Here is a 17464-nt window from a genome sequence, read left to right as displayed (position 1 = left end):
AGAATCCATTCCCTTATGAGACCCAACTTTTAAGAGTTCTTTACCTTAAGAGGCCGAAATAGTCATGAGTATTTCATCTAAGAGTCTCAACGGTTGAATGTCATATACCTTTTCAGACCCAAACGGTCAAGACTCCTTCATCGTATGAGGTATGACGGTCGCGATTGTTAGATGAATCCAAACGGTCTGGAGCCCTGTGTAGCATGAGGCCCAAACGGTCCATTTTCGTATGAGTCTCAAGGGTTAAGTGCCATTTATCGTATCAGGTCAAACAGTCAAGAATTCTCTATTGTATGATGTTCAAAGGTCAAAAGTCATTTGTAATATGAGATCCAATGTTCACGTGCCTTTCATCTTATGCCACCCAACGATCAGAAATTCTTTATCGAATGAGTCTCAAGTTAACAAAAATTATTCAGCAACTTTATATATTCCCCTCACCTGAAAATTTCAGAGGACAACATTGGAATGTCATGTCTCATGTTAAACGTTACAAGTGACCAGTTTGGTTTTGAAAAGAGTATTTTATTTGATTTCTTCAATTTACCTGTAATATAAAATCGATAGTGGTATGAACGTTCACATCCTGAGACAATTTATGATATTGACTTTTCTTTCAAAACGGATAGCCACTTCATCCACGAGATTGACAAATTACTTTTTACAACGTAGTTATCCCAGTGAGCTATGGAGTCCTGTGTTTGTGTATGCCATTATAAAATTTCGTACACGAATGGTACTAACTGTATCCCTTTATGTGTGACTGTTCGGAATTTATCAAAGATGTATTTATGCATTTATGTGATCAACCCACTGTGCTTATTCATGGTAACTAAGATATCACTATCTATCAATAAAAATGGAGACAGCTAATAGATAATTATGTATATAATTTCATTACTAGCAAATCAACATTGGAGCTTAGAAACTATTCTGTATTTGGGGTACTAGATGCTATTGTTTAGATTCACGATAAATCAGTCAAGACCCATATTTACGTGCTCATTTCACCTGCAGTGAATATGTTAATTTCTCTAACTGTTTAGAACTGAAACACTAACTACAATCTTCTGGCCCCACCCTAACTCATTATATGGCATATGTACGTTACAAACAAAGCTATCCGGTCATCGGCTTAACTGTGATAGGGGCTACTCATTCAGCATTCGGCCTCTGTTTTAATAGCTCCTTCACCTATCAATTTATTAAATACTTCACGATAGGGGATCACCCTCAATGTCCAACCTCTGGGAACAGCCCATGTCTCGGTACGGATTATGCTGGCGTCACTCGAGTACAGACCTCGTTATCGTCCCAGGTCTGCAGAATATTAGAATAATGGGTATCGGAAGGCTAGGAACAACAATCCTTATGCAGTTTGTAGGAGCACCGCAGCTCTAAAGTAGGGATAATACTATGATCTACACAGTACAGATCTTGGGAACACACCAAGTCATTTGAATTGGAGCTTTCAGCTCTTAAGTAAGGATCATTACCCCAGTACAGGCCTTTGTATCACCAAGTACAGGTATTTGTATCACCCCAGTACAGTTCTTTGTATCAACCCAGTACAGGACTTTGTATCACCACAGTACAGGTCTTTGTATCACCCCAGTACAAGTGTTTGTATCACCCCAGTACAAGTGTTTGCATCACTCTAGTACAGGTCTTTGTATCACCCCAGTACAGGTCTTTGTATCACCCAAGTACAAGTCTTTGTATCACCCCAGTACAAGTGTTTGCATCATTCTAGTACAGGTCTTTGTATCACCCCAGTACAGGTCTTTGTATCACCCCAGTACAGGTCTTTGTATCACCCAAGTACAAAGTCTTTGTATCATCCCAGTACAAGTCTTTGTATCACCCCACGATAATAAAATATTAATTAGATTAAGGGTACAAGTACAATAGGGATCGACCTGCCTTAGGCCAATTTCTTTACGTAAGCAGGTACAGAGAGAGAGACAGAGACAAATAATATATTTTGATGTAGTTAATAACAATGTACCCGGTTGAACATACGCGTGGTCTTTAGTTGTGTATAAAGCACATCTTATTTTTGTACCACCCGAAAACAGCTTTAGTTCCTCCGTAAATATTAAGGAGGACCCACCAGTCGTCAAGTATATTATTTGTATAGAATGAGTTATGACTGCTTCAGTTGTTATCGCTATTTAAACAAAGCCACCAAAGCTGAATTCCACTATGCCGATATGTAAATGCAAGTTCCACTTGAATATATCCAGCTCTTACAATTAATAAGGTCCCTATGAGAATTTGCCTATTCGGAAATGCGTAAATGGTGATCGCCATGTCCCACAACTATCACGCTATTCTGTTTAAAGGACCATACACAAGTGCCACCTACATTTGCTAATGGAAATGTGCTACGTTATGTCATAAGGATAGGATCCGCGGGATCATTGAAAGGTGTGGGCCCCTGAATTTGTCCTACTCTGTTCGTGGTCCTGGTTAGGCTTACAAATTTATATGATCCATTTCTGAAAAGAGAAAGGGATCGGTGGAATATATTCATGTGGCGAGAATTACAACTTTAAAATTTCATCTGAGGTTCATAAAATATAGTATATTTTATAAAGTTCAAATCATCCACTAATTAGAAAATAAAATATAATCCTTGTCGTGGGGTTTACGTAAAGCAAGTGCATGCATCTTATCGTATTCCCTGCAACAAAACCAACCAAAAGTGAGCATTTTAAGACAGTGTATTTATTGAATAACACTCCGGTAATTGAATGTTTTTGGGGGTTAATTCTTAAAACAGTCGCTACTGAATATAACCAGAGATCTTGAGGCGTAATTAACACACGTGTGTGATACATAAAATGACAGTTTAGGGAAATGTGTGTGGTACATAAAATAATAGTTTAGGGAAATGTGTGTGGTACATAAAATGACAGTTTAGAGAAATGTGTGTGGTACATAAAATGACAGTTATAGGAAATGTGTGTGGTACATAAAATGACAGTTTAGGAAAATGTGTGTGGTACATAAAATAACAGTTTAGAGAAATGTGTGTATTACATAAAAGGGTACCTTAGGGAAATGTGTGTGGTACATACAATGACAGTTTAGGAAATGTGTGTGGTACGTAAAAGGACAGTTATGGGAAATGTGTGTGGTACATAAAAGGACAGTGATGGGAAACGTGTGTGGTAAATAAAATCACAGTTTAGGGAAATGTGTGTGATACATAAAATGACAGTTTAGAGAAAAGTGTGTGGTACATAAGATAACAGTTTAGGACATTTGTGTGGTACAAAAAAGGATAGTTTAGGGAAATGTGTGTGATATATAAAATGACAGTTTAGGGAAATGTGTGTGGTACATAAAAGGATAGTTTAGGGAAATGTGTGTGGTACAGAAAAGGATATATTAGGGAAATGTGTGTGGTACATAAAATGACAGTTAAGGGAAATGTGTGTGGTACATAAAATGACAGTTATAGGAAATGTGTGTGGTACATAAAATGACAGTTTAGGGAAATGTGTGTGGTACATAAAATGACAGTTTAGGGAAATGTGTGTGGTACATAAAATGACAGTTTAGGGAAATGTGTGTGGTACATAGAATGACAGTTTAGAGAAATGTGTGTAGTACATAAAATAATAGTTTAGAGAAATGTGTGTGGTACATAAAAGGACATTTTAAGGAAATGTGTGTGGTACATAAAATGACGTGATGTGATGTGATGTGATTTGGATTTTTAACGTAGCTTTAACAATTTTTCAGTCATATCGCTACGATGTCTGCAATGTGGCAGTTTATAGTGATGGCTAGCACTGGGGCATCATGCCGCAGACACGTAGCATGATGTCCAACCCAGTCACATTATCCTGACACCGGGCCGACCAGTCCTAACACTAACCTCTTAATATTGAGCGCCAAGCGAGGCAGCTGTTAGTACCGTTTTTGTAAGTCTTTGGTATGACTCGGCCGGGGATCGAACCCACGACCTCCCGCATCCATGGCGGACGCTCTAACCACTAGGCCACCGGAGCGGTTATAAAATGACAGTTATGGGAAATGTGTTTGGTACATAAAATGACAGTTAAGGGAAAGTACATAAAATAACAGTTTAGGGAAATGTGTGTGCTACATAAGATAACAGTTTAGGAAATATGTGTGGTACATAAATGATAGTTTAGGAAAATGTGTGTGGTATATAAAAGGACAGTTATGGGAAATGTGTGTGGTACATAAAAGCACAGTTTAGGGAAATGTGTATGGTACATGAAATGACAGTTATGGGAAAAGTGTGTGGTACTTAAGATAACAGTTAGGAAATGTGTGTGGTACATAAAAGGATAGTTTAGGGAAATGTGTGTGATACATAAAAGGACAGTTATGGGAAATGTGTGTGGTACATAAAATGACAGTTTAGGGAAATGTGTGTGGTACATAAAATGACAGTTTAGGGAAATGTGTGTGGTACATAAAAGGATAGTTTAGGGAAATGCGTGTGGTACATAAAATGACAGTTTAGGGAAATGTGTGTGGTACATAAAATGGCAGGTTAGGGAAATATGTGTGGTACATAAAATGACAGTTTAGGGAAATGTGTGTGGTACATAAAATGACAGTTTAGGGAAATGTGTGTGGTGCATACAATGACAGTTTAGGGAAATGTGTGTGGTAGATAAAATGACAGCTTAGGGAAATGTGTGTGGTACATAAGAGGAGATTTATGGGAAATGTGTGTGGTACATAAAATGACAGTTTAGGAAAATGTGTGTGGTACATACAATGACAGTTTAGGGAAATGTGTGTGGTACATAAAATGACAATTTAGGGAAATGTGTGTGGTACATAAAATGACAGTTTAGGGAAATGTGTGTGGTGCATACAATGACAGTTTAGGGAAATGTGTGTGGTAGATAAAATAACAGTGTAGGGAAATGTGTGTGGTACATAAAATGACAGTTTAGGGAAATGTGTGTGGTACATAAGAGGATATTTATGGGAAATGTGTGTGATAAATCAAATGACAATTTAGGGAAATGTGTGTGGCACATAAAATGACAGTTATGGGAAATGTGTGTGGTACATACAATGACAGTTTAGGGAAATGTGTGTGGTACATAAAATGACAATTTAGGGAAATGTGTGTGGTACATAAAATGACAGTTTAGGGAAATGTGTGTGGTGCATACAATGACAGTTTAGGGAAATGTGTGTGGTAGATAAAATGACAGTGTAGGGAAATGTGTGTGGTACATAAAATGACAGTTTAGGGAAATGTGTGTGGTACATAAGAGGATATTTATGGGAAATGTGTGTGATAAATCAAATGACAATTTAGGGAAATGTGTGTGGCACATAAAATGACAGTTATGGGAAATGTGTGTGGTACATAAGCTGATATTTATTGGAAATGTGTGTGGTACATAAAATGACAATTTAGAGAAATGTGTGTGGCACATAAAATGACAGTTAAGGGAAATGTGTGTGGTACATAAGATGATATTTATGGGAAATGTGTGTGGTACATAAAATGACAGTTTAGGGAAATGTGTGTGGTACTTAAAATGACAATTTAGGGAAATGTGTGTGGTAAATAAAATGACAGTTTAGGGAAATGTGTGTGGTACATAAAATGACAGTTATAGGAAATGTGTGTGGTACATAAAATGACAGTTTAGGGAAATGTGTGTGGTACATAAAATGACAGTTTAGGAACATGTGTGTGGTACATAAAATGACAGTTTAGGAACATGTTTGTGGTACATAAATGTGCCTCGGCTTATCCAGATTGTGTAGTTTTAATGACTCAAAGATTGCAATTATGAGTGTATGTCAAATCCAAAGTAAAATGATGTGAAAAGTTTGTCTTTACTCATGTTGTATTCATGTGAACGTGAAAAACAAAACGGATTGGTAATTGCCACTTACTTTCTCTTCCAGTAAAATCTAAGGACGATGTAAAGAGACAATCCACGTACTTATTCCTTTTTAATGGATATCTATATGATAAGATTTTTCAGACAAATTCATGAAAAATACTTTTAATGACTGTAGGTTTACATAAAATATTGACATTGCTCTAATATTTCGTATGAAAAGTTAAATACAGTACTGTAGATAATTTTCATTATTCATTTGTTTAATTATTTTTGTTTTATTGCAAGGATTCTATCGTGCTGCCATTTGTGGTGTCATAACGATAATACTTATTTTTAAAAAGGGTAAAATTATGTTAAGATCAGAAACAAATTAAAATAGTTATAGGGAGGGATTGATACTACAAACGACTGCGATGTGGATAGCTTAACAAATGTTTTAAATTTTAAAATATATATTAATTTCATATTCAAATATATCAAATACGTGTGATACTGTATTGTAGCAGTAATAAAAACAACTGAGCTGGTTGCAGGTAGTGTTATCAACGATATTTATATTCATGCGAATATAACTGTTACTAATAGAGTCTGACATTTTATCAGTAAAGTACCTTAAAATAAATAACCTTTTCTGTACTATAACTATATATATATATATATATATATATATATATATATATATATATATATATATTTATTTATTTATTATTTAGATAATCTGATTAAGTGTTTTCACAGATTTCGTTGTGCTTTATTGATAAAGCGTCAGACTCTATAGCTATTACAGCTACCAGCTACTCAAGGGAGAGAAATGAAACGATTTTCCAGTTAAAGATGAGACTGAGGGTATGTTGGAATACTCGGCGAGACTGAAGCTCCCCCTCGTTCCGTTGTCGTCACTACAATTTGGACAAAACTACGTGTATTTAGTTGACTTATTAGGACAATATACAATATAAAACTTGTAGCTTATAAATATTTTCAAGCATATCATTAATTGCAGAGTGGATGGATGCATACTTGTTGCGTCAAAAACACGGATGAATACAGCATCATCAAAGCCAACGTGAACAGATCCCAAACCGTCTCCGAGAAGCTACACGAGGTTTGTGTAGTTTTACACACAGCTGATGTACTTCAAAAACTGCCCGTTGCAACTGTATGACATGATAGGTTATCTCATCAGTATCATACATGTTTATTCAAACTTTGAGCAACATGATAAAGGGGTAGTGGAAGACAGAGTACATTACATTTCTTACAGTCACTCCAGTGTATTATGTGCATGTTGTTTGATTCACATTCATTCCATTCACTGTTTACATAAATTCAAATTTTTGAAGAATCTGATTGTTTGATACGTGATGTGCCTTTTTGGTGTTCATTGTTAGCTGTTATTCGGACAAGTTAATTATTATCGGCTATCTCACTAATATGCAGTCGTAGGGGACAGGAGTTAAGGCGAGAGTCAGTATGCAGCAACATTAAACAATATATACCCATTTATTATTAAACGTGCTTGAGGAAAACGTATAGTTGAATTCAAATACTCTTGTGATGGCATATTACTTTTTAAATCTAGCTGCATCGATCAATACTGACAAACTCTATATTCAAAAAAGTCGTGTAGGACACTCGATTTGCCTTAACGCCAAATGTGCATAACCGTACCGGATGAGACCACGGATAGAATGGAAAGCGCATATCGATCACTTATGTGCAATGGTAGTCAAAAGAATAACTCTATTAAAATTGCTTTCAAAATTTCTACCTCCACAATCACTTGAAATTTATTTTTCGGATTATATACTACCACTGATAGATTACGGCTGTACCATATGGGGAAACACATCCAATTATAATCTGTCCAGAATTGATAGACTCCATAAAAGGGCAGCCAGAATAATACTGAAACTTCATGTTATGACTCCCTCAAATGTTTTGTTTTCACGTCTGAAATGGCTACCTATACAAAAACGTATTCTTTATTTTAAAGGAATCATGACATACAAGTCTTTAAACGGTCTTTCTCCATAGTATATCTCTTACATAATTGAACTAAGATCATCAAATACTGAGCGTAATCTCCAATCGACGACAAACAACGATCTCCAGATTCCTTGGTCGAAAACCAATCATTACAAAAGCTCATTTTCTGTATCAGAACCTACTGTATGGAATTCCTTACCAATGAAGATACGTAATTCAACATCCCTTGCTTCTTTTAAATTATCATTAAAGAAAGTCTCTCTAGACCAGCTGGAATGATATATTAAAAGCTCTGAATAGAAAACTTTAAAATCATATCCATAATTGATATATATTTGTATGTTTCCCAGTATAGTCACACATAGTCATTCATTTCAATTATGTACGAATGAGTGTGCGACGATACATGGTTATGTGCATGAACTTCTATTTTTATTATTTTATTACAAAAACTGAGGACCACATGACAGATGGGCCAGTCATGACCAAATATGTTATCCTCGTTAAAGATAGCTTATTATTATTATTACTATTATTATTATAGGTTTGGCCACCTAAGTTCACTCTGGATGATGAACCTATGTGTACATTACTACGAGATTTGTGTAGCTAGTATGTTGTATGTACAAGTGCGCACCTTTGTATGCATATCTCTCTAATATATTTTGTTTCCAAAATTGAGACAAAGTAACCTAAATATCATTGTGCTAAATCAAAGTGGTGAGGATATATTTTAAAGGTTTTTTTCCCGTCGATTTCTCCCCAACATCGGACTTGTAATCCACTCGTAGCGGGTTCGTTAAGTGCAGCCGTGTCCCTGGGAAAGCTCCTTAACTCCATTTCCACCGTTTGGCATAACCAAACGATATGGTTGTAGTTGTTGTTATATGGTTTAACGCCAACTTTCAGCACAATATAGGCTGTGCATGTCGGCCAGTATAAATGGTGGAGGAAGAACGACCGACCCACGAAAAGCTACCAGCCAGCCTTCCCATATACCCACGCTGGCCGAGCCCGACACTAGAACCCACGTAGACAGAGGTGAGATGGCAGTGATCTGTAACGGTGAGCGCTTTAGACCACGTGATCTCCTAGAGACCACTCCCAAAATATGTGGTGAATATGCCAATATTTTTTCTTTTTAACGAACAACAGAAACTTGAAACAAAGCACTTTCCTGACATATATGTTAACTTACCATGGTCATAAGAACAAAACAAAACAAAACCACAAGGTGGTGCTCTAATTGTTTCATTTTGCATACGGTTTAGATTTTCAGATCAAAATCTTTCCCCATTTTCCTCACTGGTTGTACTGGTTATTTTTAAAAAATCTTGCATATCTTAGAACTTGGTCGAAGATCTTTTGATTCCATTTATTTTCATGTGCGATTGTTGAGTGTAGTTTGAGCTAGATAGTTAGAGCTTGGCGTTACTTTTGACGTGAACTTTAAAAAACAACGCTACTTGTGCATGGTCATTTTCACTATACACTATCCAAATAAATGTCTGCCACATTACATGAAAGTAACATAGAAGACATCAACAGCCTCTTCAACGCGCGTGTTGCAAATGTAAACAAATTCACTTTACACCCGCCAGCCTCTTAGAAATTCATAATGTCTGTAGAGCACTGCCACAACTTGGTACTAAGCACTTTCCTGACACAGATTTTGCAGTATTTTGGTCTATTGTGTTGGGAAACCGAAGGATAATCAACTTTATTTGCGTCCATGATGGAGCCAGTAAAAGATCAAGGGACAGCATGAGAGCAAAAACAAACGTGCTACCGCTGTGTTACACATGCCGTGTTTGTCAATTTATAACTTTGTTAAATGCTTGATAAATATGTTGTATATCTATGATATAATGATTTATATCATTTTTCTATCCATTCTAGAAACAATATTGTTTTCATGATCCTCTAAACATATACACTGCTGTTATATTTCCAACGTGTTTTCTGTGCTAATTTCTCGTTTGAGTCTCTGTCTCGTTTATTTTATACATTCATACATTTCGTATAGTCTCTTACTGATTATTTTCCTTCTATCTTTGAATGAAATTTAAAATTTAGAACATCGAACTAAATATCTTGTCTACTTTTAGGTGGTGAAAATTGACGCATTCTCCTGAAAACGCACTGATATTATCTAGTTCAATGGTTTACATGAAATATATTGTGTGTCATGTTTACCCCGACCCAGAGTAGCCCAGTTGAAACATGTATAATCAAGGTAATTTTGATGGGCCATTGTTTGATGTCAAACATTGCCGAAGGCTAGCACTAATCCGTTACGTAAGATTGTTGTAGCTAGACGGGAAGAACCGGACATCGGAGTTGCGAAGTCACGGACAGCCAATTATCACCTAGGTGTCGAAATGTTTCCAATATCAAAAGAAATTGCCTGAAGAAGTGGGAGTGTCCTAACTTCTTTCCCCTGCAAACATACAGACAGGTTGAACTGGCCGCTAAGACGATTGGACAGGGGCACAGCGCCACCCAATCAGAATCGAGATAGGGGGGAGACCTTGATTTGGGTAAAATGATATCTCCGCGTCTCCCGGCAAAAGTTAGTTCGCTGAGAGAAATTACCCAGAGAAGAGGTTAGCGTAACTCCGAATAGCCATTCGTTATCACGGGATGAATTAGGCTGTCACTTGGTCGAGGGAAAGACGAGTGATTGGAAGTTATCGTTTTAAATTATCGCATTTATTAAATTGTTATTGATTGAATTTCATCTTCGTGTTGTCTATAATTTAACCGTCGGCATTGATGACTGGGGGCTCAGAGCTGTAAATCTATCTTGTCACTAATTTAACTTTCTAACCTAACGAGCCAGGGTGGAATCTTCATCATAATTTAATTAAATTATATTGGAAGAACCCCACCCCAATACGTGCAAACGTCACATTGTCTGAGGAAGTTCTAGATAGGTCCTGTCCAGCGATTTCAATATCGGGTGTCTAAACGTTCGGCATATTATTCAATTATTGGCAGTAGTTTATAGGGACGATTCAGGGTCTAGGGGACTTCCCATTAAAAACCACACTGGGACGATATGGGATCTTTGTAAATTTAACATGGGGTGCACAGGATATGGAATATAGGGTCTATAGGAATTTAACATGGGGAATGGGACTGTTGAGGGTCAAGGGGAATCTAACATGGGGAATGGGACTGTTGAGGGTCATGGGGAATTTAACATGGGGAATGGGACTGTTGAGGGTCAAGGGGAATTTAACATGGGGAATGGGACTGTTGAGGGTCATGTGGAATTTAACACGGGAATAAATCTTGGGACTGTATAGCGGCAAGGGAAATTTTAATATGGTCCCGACCTTATGGGTCTATGGAAATGGAACAGGGGAGATGGATATAACACACACACACACGACAACATACATTTTTAAAAGAAAGGTAGGCATGAAAGTCAAGGTCTTTGCGAGGCCTATGAAGGGGGCCTGAAAAGGGCCTTTGGGTTTCTTCTTCTTCTGCTTCTATTTCCTCCATTTTTTCCACCATCCCCTTATCTTTTCCAAAATTCCTTTCTTATTCCTCTTTTCAATTTCCGGTATCCAGTCAGGGTGGCCCATCGCTCTAAACTTCTGTATGATTTTTATCCAGTTATTGTTCAGTCTCTCATATTCTTCCTTTTTCTTTCTATTCTCTTGATCTTTCCTATATTTTGCCCACCTGTCATTGTTTTTCTGCACTTCTTCATCTATTACCTTTTCCATCTGTTCCTCCGCTTTCTTTAATTGTTCACTGCTTTCTTTAATTGTTCACTGCCCCTTTTCACAAACTTCCACTCTGACCATTTCTCTAGCTCTTCCAAATAGTATCTCACTGTTTTTACCTTCTCCATAGACTCTTTTATTGTCCCCACTGACATGCTCTTGTTGAATCAATCCTCTCAACTTCTTCCTCTATCATCTCCTCTATCATCTTCCTTGCTAATTTTAGTTCATTTATATAGTTAAGACTTTTTCTTAACTTCCAATCTTTTTCTATCCTTTCAATAGCATATTCTCCATCCATCATCCAAAATTAAACATTTCTTAAATCATTAAACAACGCTGACACTTCCATCTTGTATCGGTTATTCCGTAGAATGGTGTGAATGATTGCTTACTTGCTTAGTAGAATTATAGTGGTGTTCGCTACATAATGAGCATGTACCACTAGTTTATGTGCACACGGTGCACTAATTGTTTGCTCCTGAGGGAGAGGAATGGTGCCACACCCCTATGGCATTTCTGTACTCACAGAGTACTAATTGATTGGGCCGTTAGTTCGTAGACAGTAATTGCATGCCCAAACGTCACTAAATGTAAGGCGTAAGTCATGAGTAGGAATAGTACAAACCCATACTCATGCATTCAGTTGCATTTGTTTATTTTAGCTGCCCCAGGTGTCAACCAAGCAGTATGTGACGTTAGCTGCCATTGGCCAGCTATTACGTCACATTTAGGACACCTGGGCTTGTGGCAAGTGGAAATCGTTCCACATCTTACCACTTTTGTACGAAATCCGAGCGTGGTAAAGGAGGACGAGGTGCTCAGCAAGCCAGCCCTGGATGTTGTGTAATTCCCGAAACGCCAGCCCGTACTTATTTCAAATCAAGTCCAGTTATACTAATGGACAGTAGAAATGCCAATAATGTGTAAGCCACCTCTGCAATTACTCAAATTTAATAAGTTATATCAATTTTGAATAAATTTTGATCAAACAAGTTAAATAATTTTGCGAACATAGTGTACTTTAATTTTTCTAAAAGATAAACCGATCAGTTAAGTCAATGTGACGTCACGCATAAATAAATAATCGGTATAAAAATTTTTACGGCGGTACCAATAAGGTCAAATCTGGTTTAAATAAAGTATTATCAAATACGGCTTTCTGTCAAATGAAAGCCGTGTAACATTAAGGCAAAGGTAGCAATCTTGTTATTCTTTCTTCTTAGACTGCTATGCTGAACTGCATGTATTTCCGGCGTTGCGGTAGCTGTCCGGTCTAGAAAGGTAGTCCCCGGGCGCCAAGGTACAGGGGCGCCAAAATGAGGCTTACAACGTTACATTATAATAAGTAAACAAGGGTAATATTCAAAAATGTGATTAAACGGGGAGGGGGCTGGGGCGCCAATTTTATAGTTCGTCCCCGGGCGCAAAATATCATAGCTACGCCTCTGGTAGTCTCGCAGCTTTTCCCCAGTGTCAGGGCTAAACATTTCCAGGTTATTGCTGCCGCTCCAGTCTTCCATCGTTCCAGCTATAACTTTAAGTCGCTTACTTGTAGACATGGTAGAGGTGGTGGCTTCACTGTAGGAAACTTCAAAAACCCCAGTATCGGCTGCTTCCCTCCTCCACTCTTTGTCTGTTTCGGTCGAAATAATTCAGCAACGTTTGGTTTAGTGAACGTTGTTTTAGGCTTTAGGTAGCTACAGTGTAGAGTACGTTGCTCTACTGATAATAGTGCTATGGCCATATCCTTTGTTCTGTTATCCTACATATACGTGTCACTTGCTCTGCCCGCCCGCTCACACGCTGCTGGTCACCGGTCCTGCTCTGTCGCTGTCCACTGCCTGAATGGAATGAATGAATGAATGGTGTGGTGTGAATGATTTTGTTGCTGTTGAGTTGAATTATAGTAGTGTGCGCTCGCAATGAGCATGTACTACTGGTTTGTGATGCCATAGGCACCTTTTTGATTACTCCTGGGGAAAGGAATGGTGCCACTTCCTCCAGGCATTTATGTGTTCACAGAACACTTATTGATTGGGCCGTCAGGTCGAAGTACTTTTGTGTACATATCGATCTGATTGTAAGGCTTATATTTTTGTTTGTTTGAGTGGGATTGGACCCAGCACGCACTCTGTCATTCATTTGCATTGATCAGCGACCAGTGGGATTGGACCCGATCTGGTTCGCGTTTTTAATTTATGATGCGTGCACTGCACGTATGGGTTTTGATGTCTGTCCGTGGCAAAGGGTGAAAGTGGCTGGGCTCGGGCGGAGTTGTCTTGTCACAGGTTAGTAGGGTTTTTCCGATCCAGGATATTTTTATCTAAATTTCCGTCTTTGGAATTTTGAATAATACAAGACTGTGCTGTTTTTTAAGTGAGATAGAGTCTATTCAGGTCGATTTTAGCTACTAGGAGACAGCATTTTGGTCGAAAGGTTTTTGCAGCATTGTGCTGCTGGCCCTGGATGGAATTGGTGTTTTTTCCATCTTGTTGAGTAATTATTTTGGGTCCTATTTTTCTAGTTATAAGTTTTGGTTGCAGCCTTGTGCTGCTGGCCCTGATAGTCATTGGGTGTTTTGACTACCTTATGCATGTGATGTTTTGGGGTGTTGATCTATGTTGTTGTTATATTTGCAGCATTGTGCCGCCGGCCCTGATAGTAGTCGTTGGTTTTTTTCGACTACCTCATATGTGTAAGTTTTGGGGTCTTAATAAAGGGATCCCTGATGGTCTATTCTTGCGACCACCTTATACGTTCTATTTTTGGGATTACATAGTTATATCTAGGTTTATCTTAGCTGTCACATATGTATAGAGAATAGAGTTTTGTAGCTGTTAGGGTGTTAGGAGAAGGATAAGTGAAGAGGAGTGGAGTAAGATTGTTATTTTCACCACCTACCCCCTGTACATTCCTTCCTGGTTTTTGGACTAGTTATCTTTCGGTGTTTGATGTATTTTATTTTATTCTTATTATTTGTAGAGTTCTATCAGTGAGTGGATTCGATTTGCTTATAATTGTTTAGATTTGATATTTATTTTATGTATGAAAATATTATTATAGACTAATGAATTTCGTTGCTTGCCTGGTTTCAGATTAGATTCTCTCGTCAATGGAACTTGCAGTCTCATAAATGGAGACTTCAGGAGAACCGAATCCTAGCCCCTGCCTTTGGTCCAAAAGGGTATATTACTTAATTATTTATTTATGTTTTGTAATAATAAATTTCGTTGCTTAGCTGGTTTCAGATTAGATTCTCTCGTCAATGGAACTTGCAGTCCCATAAATGGAGACTTCAGGAGAACCGAATCCTAGTCCCTGCCATTGGTCTAAAGGGTATATTGCTTAATATGACTTTATGACTTGTATTTAAATTTTTGTATAAATTTCGTTTTTTTTAAGGAAAGTAATGATATTGTTGTATGTGGTATTTAAATCGGGGTTTGTGATATTAAGGAATTCTGGATATGTACTCTTCGATCCTATTTTCTTCTGTTCCGTTTTGAAAATTTCCCTTTCTTTCTGTAATTTGTAGCATATGTTTAATATGTGGTGCAGATCTTCAGGCTCCCGACAGTAGAAGCAATTTGGGTTGTGAGGTTTTGGTCCTATGTGTTTTCCGTAGCTGTTAGCCAACTTGGTTTTTCCTGTGTAAATTCTATTTATTACTTTTTGTTCTTTCCCTTTAAGTAATGTTGGTTTTCTATTTCTAATGGTTTCTTTAAGTGTGTTATGTAGTTTTTTACCTGTCTTGCTATTGTCCCAAAATTCTTGCCATTTCTGATTGATCATGACTGTTATTTGGCTGTATATTTCACTAACACTGTATGTCAGTGGTACGTGGTTTAGCTCGCTTAGCTTTAGTTTGGCTAATTCGTCTGCTAGATTATTTCCTATTATGTTTATGTGGGATGGGACCCATAGGAATTCTACTTGTTGTTTGTTTCTTTTCAGCTGTTTTAGTGTTAGATTGATTTGATTTAGGAAAATTTCTCTACTGTTGGTATTGTTATTTAGGATAGTTGTAAGGACGCTTAGCGAGTCGCTTATTATTACTGTTTGGGGTGGATTGTTTTTCTCCACCCATTCTAGTGCTTGTAGTATTGCCCAGAATTCTGCTGTGTAGATTGAACAGTGGTCCGGTAGTCGGTGACCAACTTGTATTTTAAGTTTGGGGATTACATATACAGCTGCTGTTTTTGCGGGTTTAGTGGTTTTTGAACCATCTGTGTATATTTTTGTAGATGGTTTGAATACTTAGTTGCTAAAATTTCTGATGTTATAGTGTGCAGCTGCAGTTCTTGATTTAATTTATTTCCATGTTTGGTGATAGAGGTATTGATGTTTGGATCTTCGTTATACCAAGTTTCAGGATCGAAGGTATTGTTTTTTTCTTTTTGGTTTATGTCTATGGGAAGTAGTTTCGTTAATTCGTGCACTATTTTTCCTGTTGGTACGTGGTGCTTTTGAGTGTTACTAAAGGAGATGTTGCATTTCTCTATTGCTGGTAATGTGGGGTGAGTGTTTGATTGTGTTTGTAATCGGGCTACATATTTCAGTATTAGTTCTTGTCTTCTGAGATAGAGCGGTAGTTCACCTGTTAGTACTTGGAGCTCTATTAGTGAAGTTGATGGCAATGCTCCAGTGATTGTAATTAGGGCTTTTTGTTGTATTTGCTCTAGCTTTTTTAGTTGTTTTGTTGGTACTAGGTTGTAAACTTGGCACCCATAATCAAGTTTGGATCTTGTCAGTGCCCGATATATTGCAAGCAGTGTTTCCTGATTGGATCCCCAGATCGATCCTTTGAGGCTTCTTATGAGATTGATGTCCTTATCGCATCTTTGAACTACTTCCTGTATGTGTTTTCCCCAATTTAGGTGTTCGTCGAAGTACATAAACAGAAACTTCTTAAATTTAACATATTTAATTACTTGATTGTTTATTGTGAAAGTCGGTTGTGGTTTGTTTATTTTGCGTGTGGGTGAGATAATAATGACTTCTGTTTTATCCTGTGATAGTTTGAACCCCCATTTGTCAGCCCATTTTCCTATGTTATTTAGGTGTGAATGACGAAATTTGTGGGTTCTTATATAAAAAGAGCGAACGTGAAGGAAAACATTCCCCTAAAGCTCAAAACTTATAATACCTAGGTCATCACTTAAAACGCGTGGACGTGAAGGAAAACATCCCCTACTTTTCTCATCTCATATTATCTACTATCCACATACGCGAAGCAGCAATAAACAAACCCAAACTATACCATCCACACACGCCAATGAGCAAAAATCAAACCCAATAATCTACTATCCACACAAACGTACGTTAGCGCTTACAAACACACAATCATATACATAAACACAAACAATCTTCACAGGAAAGAGTGAGTGTTTATAAATACACTACTTCACACACACACACACACACACACACACACACACACATTAGAAAATTGATTACTATCTCTTTTCAAATTATTTGGCTAGCCCTGAAAAGGGCTGTTTGTTTGAACTCCAGATGCACCTCTCTAATGCTTGGCACCTTCCTGGTCTGGCACCGCACACGCATCTCCAACTCCAGTCTCCTTGCCAATTCACCCTTGTCGCTGGAAGCGCAAAGGAGGGTTGAGTGGCTTCACTATTCCAATCTTCTGTCTGTGGAATAGTGAAGACTTCCCTTTTTCTTCTTCTATTTCTAATTCTAGGATGATTTGGCATCCTTACCTCCTGTTTTGGTTGTGGCTGTGGTGCAGCTACAGGCTGGGAAGATGTCCTTGCCTCAGGTGTCACCTTGCACACAGGGTTCATCATAGGATAACACATGATCTCTCTTTTTTCTTCCTCCTCTTTCTTTCTTCTCTCTTCCTCCTCC

Source organism: Sinohyriopsis cumingii, chromosome 10, assembly GCF_028554795.1.
Source record: "Sinohyriopsis cumingii isolate HCF-2022 chromosome 10, ASM2855479v2, whole genome shotgun sequence".
Classification (NCBI taxonomy): domain Eukaryota; kingdom Metazoa; phylum Mollusca; class Bivalvia; order Unionida; family Unionidae; genus Sinohyriopsis; species Sinohyriopsis cumingii.
The sequence above is the reverse complement of the archived record's forward strand: the minus strand, read 5'-3'. Positions refer to the sequence as shown.